This window comes from Vanessa atalanta, chromosome 13, assembly GCF_905147765.1.
Source record: "Vanessa atalanta chromosome 13, ilVanAtal1.2, whole genome shotgun sequence".
Classification (NCBI taxonomy): domain Eukaryota; kingdom Metazoa; phylum Arthropoda; class Insecta; order Lepidoptera; family Nymphalidae; genus Vanessa; species Vanessa atalanta.
The window spans coordinates 9449059-9461139 of NC_061883.1; the positions used below are offsets into that span (position 1 = coordinate 9449059).

The following is a 12081-nucleotide window of genomic DNA, read 5'->3' on the forward strand; positions in this document are numbered from 1 at the left end:
GCAACGTCGCTCTACAAAACGTAATGTTCACTGGGTGTGCTTTCATCCATTTTTGGATGTTTATAACCTTCGATCAGTTCCGCCAGTCGCTCATTTTTACTTTCGCTCCAGTTTTTCATGACCTCAGGTCATCGTGGACTTGTAACACTTAAGGTCCGACCATACTCAATGACTTAGCTACGTCCGGTTTACGCAGTCAAGTTGTTTATAAAAAATTAAATACTGTATTTTTTTATACGGTGTGTTAAAAAGCTAGGCTAAAGGTATCTAAAGTTTGCTATTCTGAAATTAATGGAATAGGAGTTGTGCATTAAAAATAATAAATAATATAAGTCACACTGGGTTTGCTCGCGATGCCGTTTCACTATTGCGCGTAAACAAGTCGAAATTTCGGTTTTCCTCGCTCGCGCTACCGTTTCGCAGTCCCGCGTGCTTTTATATGCACAAACTGGTTTACACGAGCGAGCGCGTATATTCAAGTATGTAACCGGTCTTTAGAACTACTTAAATGGCTATCTAGGTTGATCAGAAGACTATAATTTATTATCAATTTGAAAATTGTATCAAAAAAAATTGCAACACATCGGGGCTTTGAATCCGCACCGCTCGATCGGCGGTCAAGGTGCAAAACTTACGTATCAAATTGCCTGCCGTCCGCCGCGCCTTCTATTCGATTATAAAAAACTATAATTATTTTCGTAAAAAAACTATAACATTGAATATTTTATTCATTCCAACAATTCCTTAACGCATAACACACGTTCTCTGTTTTAAATAACAACAATTGCATTCACATAAATTTAAGTAAGTATATATCATAGCTATTACTTTTAACTTCCTTTAATCAAAACATATTCAAGATTGCTCAATAGCATACGTAGTCAAAAGGCGCAGGATAAAGTTTTGCACATGCTAAATTAATGTTTATATCATAATTCGTTGCAATTTAAAACTCGCATGTTTCGAATTATATTCTCTTACATGTTTCATATTATATATAACATATGTATATCAACCCTCACAAGAATAAATCCAAGCACTTTTTCTAGTAACGTTTTGTTTCAATTGTAAACGTAAAGTTAAACTGTGTCTTATAATGAACGTCAGAAGAAGTTGTTATTTTTTCAATCATATTTGTAAAAAAATATCTTCAATATCACGAGCGACGTTAACGCATTTAAAATAACTAAAAATATTTTAACAGCAATAAAATAAAATAGAGCACAACGCGCTGTTCCGGAACACGCGATCCGTAGGTATGTCTGACGGATTTTTTACACTGTTTCGATTAAACCAGTTCAAAGAGCACACGAAATTCGAGCAGTGTTGTGTAAAAAAGTATATAACATGGCGGTCAAGAGTGATTGTAAAAAGGCTTCGCCCATCTTAAACGCGGTAAACATATCGGGTGACAAAACCTGTCTTTGCAGGAAATATTTTTTTTTCTTCGTCAATATTTTTGAGCACTAATTATAATGTTCTCAAGCCGCTACCGGCGTTATCGGTCCAAATTAAGGCTATAATCGGTAATTATATATCGTTTATTTATTCGATATTCTTTATAACTTTTTAATAAGTTATTTTGTTACTTAACTTATAAGTTACTGGTTCACATAAAATCCAATTATAAAAAATATATATACATATAATTACAATTTTATGCATCGGTTTTTTTGGAATACAAATTTCGAATTATTCTAGAAATTATACTTTTAACATTACGTTCAAGACTAGAATATCAATATGAAGAGATGGTCCAAACGACGGAACCCTAAAGACCTGTGCGAGGTTCGTGACTGAAGCCACTTGTCGACCTCCACCTGTAGCTGAGACTAATCGCGGCTTCACGCGACAAGAGATCGTTTTGTCAGATTCCAGTTGGGGACGGGCGTGATGACGAGTACGTGACGCGCACCTGCCGATGTCAAATACAGAGAAATTATCGACGAAAAAATATCAACGATAAAAAACGAGCACGGTCATTATAGTTGAAAGAAGTATCGCTTTATTGATGTCTATTTATAGATCCATATCTCAGCTCACCATCAACCAATAAAACCATCAAAACAATTAATCATCAAAAGTCAAATTAGTTCAATAAAAATATACACGTGCTTACATAAAATTATTCAAAATTAACAAAATCAATTAAAAAGTAAAAATAAAATTTGGGACAAGACCAAAAATGGCAAAGACTATAAAGTCATATGGAACGCATATTAAATATTAATGACAATTCATTTCAGAGAAAACACGCATTGATCTAGATAATATTAACACGGTCGAACGCACAAGTATTGGAATACAATATACAAAATTACAGAACAGTTTATTCAAATTTTCCATTAGCAAATCAATTTCAAAGTACAGGAGAGTAAAAAGTGTAAATGATTAAAATGCACTTGTAACTTCATGATGCTGCAGTACGTGACGCGCAAACGTGACCCACACCTGTCCAAGTGGAAAAATGTAGATAGAAACCAGTCAATCGTATAAATTGTATCTGTCCCGACGTGCTCGACTATCAAAGATCAAATTTGTCAAAGGCAATGTTGTTTCTTTTTTCTTTTTTATATTTTCAACCAGTAAAAAAAAATATAGGCAACAAAATTACGAGAACATTAGTAATTTATAAAGGCGTTGCAGTTTCGTAAAAAATGTACGGGTGTATTATGATAAATATATTCTTATATCGATATATTTTATGAACTTTATACGAGAAAACTACCATCGCTTCGACACGGGTTTAAGCTGTAATAAGTATTTTAGTATCAAGAATGAAAAGTAGCTTATTAAATGATTTTGTTACATATATTATAATTTACCTCTTACAATTAAATTGAAACATTCTGTATCAAATTCTTTATTTTCATAAATAGTTTATACTTTGTGCAAGCCCGTCTGGGTAGGTTAAAAAATCCTCCCACTCATCATATGTTTTACCGCCAAGCAGTGATGACCACTTACCATCCGCCTAACGATGCTATAAAAATAATAATAATAATATTAAGAAGAATAAGATAATAATTTTATAAGGAAATAAAGTAAACAAAACAAAGGGATACTTAGTCATTTAACGAGGAAAAATATCGTAGTGGATGTCGCCATCGAACGGCATAGTTATAAAGCATCAGAAATGCACAGCTGTCAGCTTTGTACTTAACGGACACATCTCAATGGAAATGCGAGATCGCGATCACTGTCAATTTTATGCACGACGTGACTCCGCCGCCATGTTTTGCATTCGACTTGATAAATACATAAATAATGTGGTGCAGCTGTCAAAAATTTCAAAATCTCACGTGCAGCACTCGAACCCCAGCCGCACTCGGCCTCTGCTGTCAGATGGTATTATTTGGTGGCAAATTTTAATATGATGCATCATTTTTATGAGACCACCTTTAAGAAAAAAGAATACGGCTGTCTCGAAATAAAAAAAAAGCTCTGACCCGCCGTAACAACTTCTACTGTTTTTCATTTGGGACCGTAAGTTTTTAAACATTAAGATCAAAGACATGTTTAATAAAATGCTTGGCTCTTATAAATGAGACAATTTAAAGTTTTTTTATCGGAAACAAAGCAGCAATTCGAAGTCCCACTCGTTAGTATCCATCCTCATTACTCCGTCTGAACCAGGAAACCGTCTTTCCACTGTTCCCAGCAGTTTGTCACGTAGTGCGGTCGCCGTGGTCTCCGTGGTCGCCGGTCGCGACCCTGCCTCGCCGCTCGGAACGATCAGTAAAAAGGCACTCGTGATCTCAAATTACGTAGAACGCTTTTATTTTTATACGAATTGATCGTCAGGTTCATCGATTTTTACTTCACATTGTGGATGCAAGGCGATTACACATTTATAGCGTAAAAAGCGTAGCAGTATTAAATCGATTTTATGAATTACACACGAAAATGATGATCTGTTTGGATCACTACGGACAAATAACATTTTCAAGTACCTTAAGGTACTGCTATTTCTTTAGTCTCTTTTTTAATATATGTTTTTCCTGAACGTGTGGCACTAATAATGACGAATACTATAGAAGAAAGAAAAAAGGCAAAATAATATTAACACGAAATAAAAAAAAAAATCAAGATTAGAAATTTAAGCTATAAAAAGTACCAAGTACATACGCACACATATAATAGTCCGTCTGTCATGGCAGAGTGCAAGCGATGTCGCCTAAGGTTATGCGGATGCCGGTGCGCGTGCGCAGAGTACGGAATGGGTCCCCGAGGTCGCGCTGCCTCCGCCCGACCCAAGGAATGTTTCACTTTACATATCGTGCGTCTCATGCGAAAGGCTTTGTTTTGTGACAATACGAACGTATTGACGGCATGTGTCGATGAAGTATTTAAAAGGAAACTGCATGTATTCAAATTATTTTTTTCATTATGTCTATGAATATTTATATATGTTGTTTCCAGTCTGCCCATAAGACCAAGGAGACATTTACAAAAAAACAGGTCAAATTCGAGAAACTCATTTTATGATTAATTTCGCCTGTGATGACGAAGAGAAGCATCGAAAGGCAACTTGTATTTCGGTTGAAATTCTGCCACCTGACCAGCGTGGCCTGAGATAAAAAAAAAAAAAATTGAATCTACTCGATTGGAACTCACAAATAATCGATTTCAAATTTAAATATATCACTATTAACATTAAACTAGGACCTCATCAAAGTCTCTGTACACTTTATAATTGATCATTATTTAAGATTACTATCGATGGAATGTAATATTAACGCATAGTTATCTGATTTTGCAACGATATCTGTAATCGATAATAAGCAAATATCTAAATACGCGTGAACGTCCGCGACTATCAGTTTACCGTATTTCCAAACGTGTATTAACGAAGACCAATCCCTCACGATATATTTAAGCTTAGTATACATACGATTATATGTTTTTGTCATTACAATTTATTATAAATTTGGGTATATTATAATGCGAGTACTTTAGACAATTTGAAAACGTTTAAATTGATCCACATTTACGACAAAGCCACGATAATAAGTCGGGAAATTAAAGAATATATTTTTATACTATGCGTTCGATTTTTGTTAATCCAAACGTTTAAGATTCGAAATAATATCAAAACATTATTCATGTCAACAATCAAAATAAATCAAAATAAAAGCTACCACCCCGTACGTACGTTATGTAGAATCTACCTTAGTATATGCTTTTTTTTCCATAAAATACCTTGTTAACTATACACAATAAAATTTATAAATTATATATGTAAATCAACGTTTACGAACTCCAACTTATTTTACTATCTATATTTTCGTGTATTAGCATTATAAATTAATGTTTTTTTAATACAAAATTTAAATTTATTGTTAGGCAATGTTAAAACAATATTAATATCGGCAGAAATATATCTGGATGTATATAAGTTACCAATAAATTAGCTAAAAGTGTTTTTGTTCGATTGATTGATTTGGTAAATTAATGACAAATGACATTTAAAATATTAGTAAATAAACATACAGATATACACGAATAAGTTCTTAAACATAATAATTTAAAATTTAATAAAACTTTTACATTTTTTAATAACATGTCAAATCTTACGACGAAAATGTTTGGACTGATATTGAGTTATAATTAATAATTTAAGTTTTTTTCGACAGACTTAATAATTTAATTTAAAATTATCAGTATCAATTAAGCAAATAATGTAGTTGAATAATATTTACAAATTGTGATTGACAAATTATACTACGTGAGATAACGCAATCAAAAAGTGGTAAGTTTTTCTACATACACATTTTTAACTGTTAACAACACGTCTGGAAAGGCCAAATGTGGTCAAATGTATATTTATTTTTTACTGTGCAAAGTGCAAATTATTTCTTCGTACCGTTTGTAGCGTTTATGTACTTACGTAATGTCTACGCGAAATACTTAAAATGAAATAAGTCTGAAATATAATTAGTGAAAATTCTTAATAATTAAGTTTGTAGACGAGAAAAGGTATGGACGACTTTATTAAGAAAAGATATGTCGCTTGGGTTCTCACCGACATGTCGAAATTGAGATTTGTATCATTTTGTTTTTACGAAGACGAGGGTCACTTTTTTATGGAGACTAGAACTATTGAGTCGAGATGGTTCTGTGCGGATTGCGTGAGCGCAAGAAGCATTTTATTTTCACGTACTTAATCTATGTTTGTGATTAATCTCGTGCCTAAAGGGAAATATTTGAAGTTTATAAATTTGCCAAGCAATTTATCCAATATGAGAAAGGAGACCTAAGCCCAGAAGTGAGATATTTACAGACTGTCACATATATTAATTAATCACAGTAAAGGCGGCGCCAACCATAGAACCTGAGATGTTATAAAATTTGTATAAGGAGGTATCGTCTGTTTTAAATATCGAACAAAAGTTTAGTTGATATGTTTATATATACACACACACATGTATACACATGTGTTTACATATACACTTATTAAAATGTTTAAATATAAATATACAAGTGTAAAATTTTACGCACGAAAGAAAATCTCTCAATCCATTCATTATATTTACAACTTTACATTCGTTACGAATTTCGAACGAAAACAGTGAAACCAACCAAAACGTCAATTTACCAAAATTCTACAATTAGTGTACGCAAAAAAAAAATACTTGTGTAATCAAGCTCCACGATTTAAATAAAATAAAATGTGAATAATTGCCGATATAGTAGCGGTACACTAAAAAAATCTTAAAACCTTGAAATTAATGGCTAACTTTCAGACATAAGAGAATAAATCTATATACATATCTGTATATTTTTAAGCAATCGCCTTAAAACTGTATTAATTTAAATAAAAAAATGCGCATTTTCGATTTTCGCTTTCGATAGCATAATATTAAAAAAATAAAAACCTAACGCGCCAGAATCTGTTTTCTGTTTAGGGATTAAAACTCAAAGAGACTCCTTACTGAACCTATGTCTGTTACAGGGCTATGGTATTAAAAGCCGTAATAGCCCATTAAATCCGAGCCCATCTATTAGCAAATCTATTATTAAATAATAATTTATACTATTATTATAGATGCGAAAGTAAATCGATCTGTCTGTCTGTTCCTCTTTCACGGCCAAACCACCGAACTGAATTCGGTCAAATTTAGTAAGAAGCGTGCTTGGATTTCAAACAAGGACATTTTTCATGTTACATAACTGACGAAAGCGAGCAAAGCCGCGGGCGACAACTAGTAACAAAATAAAAATGCAAATAAAATGTTCGATAACTTAGTACACGATCGCTTTTCTATTAAGAAAGTTCTTAAGTTTAACTGAGAAAACGATAAGTCATAGGTGGTTTTTAAGTAGATAAATTAAGTTATAAATAATTTAATCTCTGTTAAGATACTTTTGAATTTGTTGTTGTTATTTAGATCACAACATATTTTATGAGACAATAAAAATACACTATTTATATTTAAAATATGTCTCACAATACAACTTACGTAAATAATAATTACGTATCTAGATATCTTAATAAATAATAATAAAAAAATAGTGCATTTATAACCCCACTTCTTGCAATGATAATCGATATAATTTTACCAGAACAGTTAGCCATCGTACTTTCTTAGCCATAATGAGTCGGATAATTACCGTTCACACGTATCAGCGTCACGACAGGAGCTAATGTACAAATGTCCCTAATTATAAGCAATTACAACTGTAATCGGTATCAATGACGCGTGTCAGTCGTTATTACGTGTTGTATTCTTTTATAAAATAGGGAGGCGTAGGTAGAAGTGGTCATCGAAGACCAAAGATTTTTATGAAATATTAACCATTCCTAACATCGGCAATTCGCCACTAACCTAGGGAACTAAGACGTTATGTCGCCTGTGCCCGTCACACTGGCTATCACCTTCAAAGCTGAACAAAACAATACTAAGTTTTTCTGTTTGGTAAAGTTATATATTTTATTCGACATATTCTGTCACATTCAATATTAAGTAAATATTATTACGACGCATTTTCGTAACGTCCACAGTACACGACAAACAATAATAAATAAATAATCATCGTATAGAACAATTATTTCAAAGAAAATCACGTGAATGTTTTATTTGCGAAATAATTGGCTATATTCACAGCGAATGTTTAAAAAAAAAAGAAAATCTATTTACCAAACCAGTTTAATGTGCACTTCTACGATAAATTAGGTTCATATTTTAATTTATACCTTGAACTATTGACGTTTTGATACTGTAGTTGATAAATTAAACGTACATATATATTATATTCTATTTTGATTAATAGTTAAACTACTCATTAGAAAAATATACAAAAATGCTAGGAAATTGAAAATATACATAATAAGAAAACTGAGTTATAGCTTAACATACAACTACCAAATGGAAACGCTTGTTGCGTATGAAAATGCGCATCGATCGGTTTTTGTTATTATTCGGTTCCTACACATATCAGAAACGAGATGAAATTGATGGACGACGAGGTCGGGTACTACGTCTAACTTCATACGCGTATAATTCTCATGAAAACTTGGACCGAATTCCGCGGAAAATAGCTAAAGACCTACCTTTCAGGTGTTTCCAAATACACTCCTCCACCGCAGAAATGTTCCTCAGTTTCTCCGGTAGGAACAGTTTGCTTAAGTCACCAAAACACTGGACACCGTCCACTGTTTTTTTTTTTTATCACAGAAACGTTATCGTCAAATGTCTACCCACTTATCACCGATTCGACACACGTGGTGGTACTGACGAGGCAAAAACGTACGACCTCAACGCGCGAAACTGTCGGCGCGACTGAACCTCGCTGACTCACATTCACAAGGCACACTCACACCTAGCACTCAACAGGTGAGAATGCAACAGTGTGGTGTCACTCGTACTCGACCTGAACCGTGTGGATTTGACTCGAGCGTGCGCATGTGCGAGTGAACCACTTCGTTCGTGTTAGGCAGATTTATTACAGATAGACGAGTGTGTGGGTGATATTTACAGGTGATCTCTTTTGTATAAGTACGGTCACAAGTCACGTGCATATGTGTGCTGCCTACCTGTTGTGCCCCCGCAACTTATTAGTTTTGTTCTTTTAGGGTTGTGTAAGAAAACGTATTATCTTATAAGACATTCATTTCGCTTGTTATTGTTTCAAGTCGGTCGGTAGTCGTTTTAATAATTGTAAACAAGCTGTTCAAACTCGATCGTCCTAAAACGGCGTATAATTATATTGTTGTAAAACACGAACATCTGTCTTCACACCACATCCACATTGACAAATGTCGACGTTTACGTGATCAATGTATTTTATCCATTAAATTAAAATTCCATATATTTTCAGTGACGAACTCTTAATATGATAAGTACTATTCTGACTGTAACGTATTCCGGTCAGAATTCGTAACGACCTAGCCTAACAACTCTGAATCATTCTACAAATATTTTAATGATACGAGACGATGACCTTTTCTATTTTTAATTGTTTATTATCATCATGTAATGTTTTATTCACACTTCGAGAAGGTCGCAACTCTTACTGTATAAATATATTTATTTATTACTTAATTTTTATTTATTACCAAATTAACGAATATTTACAATTACAATTTACACGTGTACGTTTATAACTTTCGATTTCAAATGTTGTTTATTGTTTAAAAAGTATATTAACATATATTAATAGGTAATTATTAAATATAATATAAGACTTTATGACTTTTTACTCATAAGTATTAGTGACTGAAAATTCCTGGTGGGAAGTTTTCTACTGATCCCTGTAAGTTGGAATAACCTTCGTAAGTCGAAAGGCTACAAGTGACCATGATCAGTGACCTCCAATCAACCTTAAAAAATATTACAATTTAATTCTGTAAAAAATACTATGGATAAATACCAAAAAAAAAAAAACTATAATTATAGCAAAAGATTTTTTTTTTATTAACGGAACATACATATTATAAATTAATATTAATGTGAGAAAAACGGCGTGACTACTTCCAATTTCAATAATCATAATTGTGGTTACTGAAATTGTGACTTACGTCATAACATGACGGAATAAATATAAGTTTGTCACTGGTTTCAATAATCTTTCATTAAACATTTCTTTACGTGGCCCTAGAACGAACGACTAAGTTCGATCGACGTGAAATGAAAACTTGTCATAATTTAAAAGTTAATTTTATATACGTATAGTCATAATAAAAACCTACACCCACACACAATTTAGTTAAAATCATTAATATACCGTCAAAACTTGGTACACATCGATACAACGTGTGAAAATCTACTGAAAATTATATAATCGTTGAAAAAATTCCGACCGCTTCCTTTTCCTGAATGTTTTGTACCAAGTACTTTTGTATGTGTGCGCGAAATCGTGCCATCTGCACATTAGTGAACTTTATACAGTGTAAGGTCACGGATTTTTAGCACTAACACAATAGGTATTAGCATCCTATGTCACCTTGACGTAAGTGCAAAGACTTTGTCATGTTCTTGACTAACACCAAAAAGAAATAAACGCCATTTAAGAAAATAAAATTTCAATCGTATTCAATAGATAACAAAGACTGTAATCAATTAACTAACAACTAGTCGGTAGGTACCTTTTAAGGTAAATAAGCGCATCGGTATCAAACGTTTTATCGACAGTTTCTGACAAGGTAAAATGAACTTATTTAAATCTGTATAGAGTCTAATTTAAAATGTTTTCAATAATAATGTAAGGCATTATACATTCTGTTCAGTCCAAGTCGTGACTGATCTATTTGTATTGTAATTTGCACCTAATCAGATGTAAAACTAGATTGATTATCGGCTATAAGAGGCAGTGCGTGGCCGATTGCATATCTTTTGTTCTGCCTTGACGTTTTTAGTTTAGGCATTCACATCACTGTTGACAGATCATTATATAATACCTATTTGAATGCCGACATTAAAAACAACTAGTTTGGTTACATGATCTAATTCTACCGTAAAGTTTTCGGCCATTATAATACTACTCATACAGAATGTACTAAGGTTTAAGAGAGTGTCATTACTCGAAGCATATTTATTTTATCATTCAACTACGAATACATTAAATCAAGCAACGATTGTGTTTTTGATTCTATATCCACTATTTTAGATTTATCCCATTTAAAAGAAACTAGAAAAATACACATTTTTATGGTGGTGATGGTGGCGAATACCCAGACGAGCTTGCACACAGCCCTCCTCGAAGTTTCATGTGTCTTACATCTTGTTAATTAAACTTGATATTCCATTTATAATTATGCATATAAGTTCCCAAGCATCTATGATAATAAAAAAAAAAAACATTAACAAAGTGTACGTGCCATTGACACATGGCACTTATATATTTAAAAAAATAACTTAAAATTTATTTTAAAAATATTTCTAATATTCTTATAGGATATATGTGACGTGGTTCCTATTGACACAAACTCTGCTCGCTGTTTGATAAGAATTTATCTAATCGAATTAACTCATCACAAGCCACAACAAGTTCCGACAATAATGATGATACAACAAATGATTTGTACATTGTATTATAACCGCGATATGAGAGGATTGGCTTTCCCAAATCCAGTGATAACACACTTTTTTACCTAAGTTTGTTTTTTTTTTTAAATATTATTACTACGATTTCGTGATATTATAGATCATTCCGAAAGTTTTAGGATTAAGTCGAGAAGACACCACTTAATTTTCATGTGCCTAATTTGTGTTTATTAGACCTAATTTGATAACTGTTCTGTGTTCTTCTGTAGACTCCAAGCAGCAAGGCCAATTTCATAACTTACCCAACTGAGCAGATGCACTACTGTAGTAGCAGATACTTTCTTAGGTGCGCAAAAGTTTGCGAAAACTTTTATGCACTTCTAATTATCACATACAGCTGTAGAAAGATCCTGACAGAAAACTCAATAGCATTACTTTCTCAATTGGATTTGAACTTATGATCTACAACCATATTTACCTAATCAAAAATAGTCAAGAATTAATAAAGGAAATTCCCGACGTCCTGGAAAAAAAAATCACCGTTACATAACGACGTAAAAATCTCAAAATACCGTTGATCTAAGTCACTCGAGAT

The 12081-nt window shown here is 32.8% G+C and overlaps 1 protein-coding gene across 1 annotated transcript in view; it reads right to left on the reverse strand.

Moving 5' to 3' along the window:
- The window catches only part of LOC125068153 (ataxin-2-like), a 156839-nt gene extending 148209 nt beyond the window's left edge, over positions 1–8630 (reverse strand). The window contains exon 1 of the mRNA XM_047677187.1: positions 8555–8630. The gene's annotated coding sequence lies outside the window, so the exon portion shown is untranslated. The remainder of the gene's footprint in view (positions 1–8554) is intronic.
- Positions 8631–12081: the final 3451 nt, after the last annotated feature.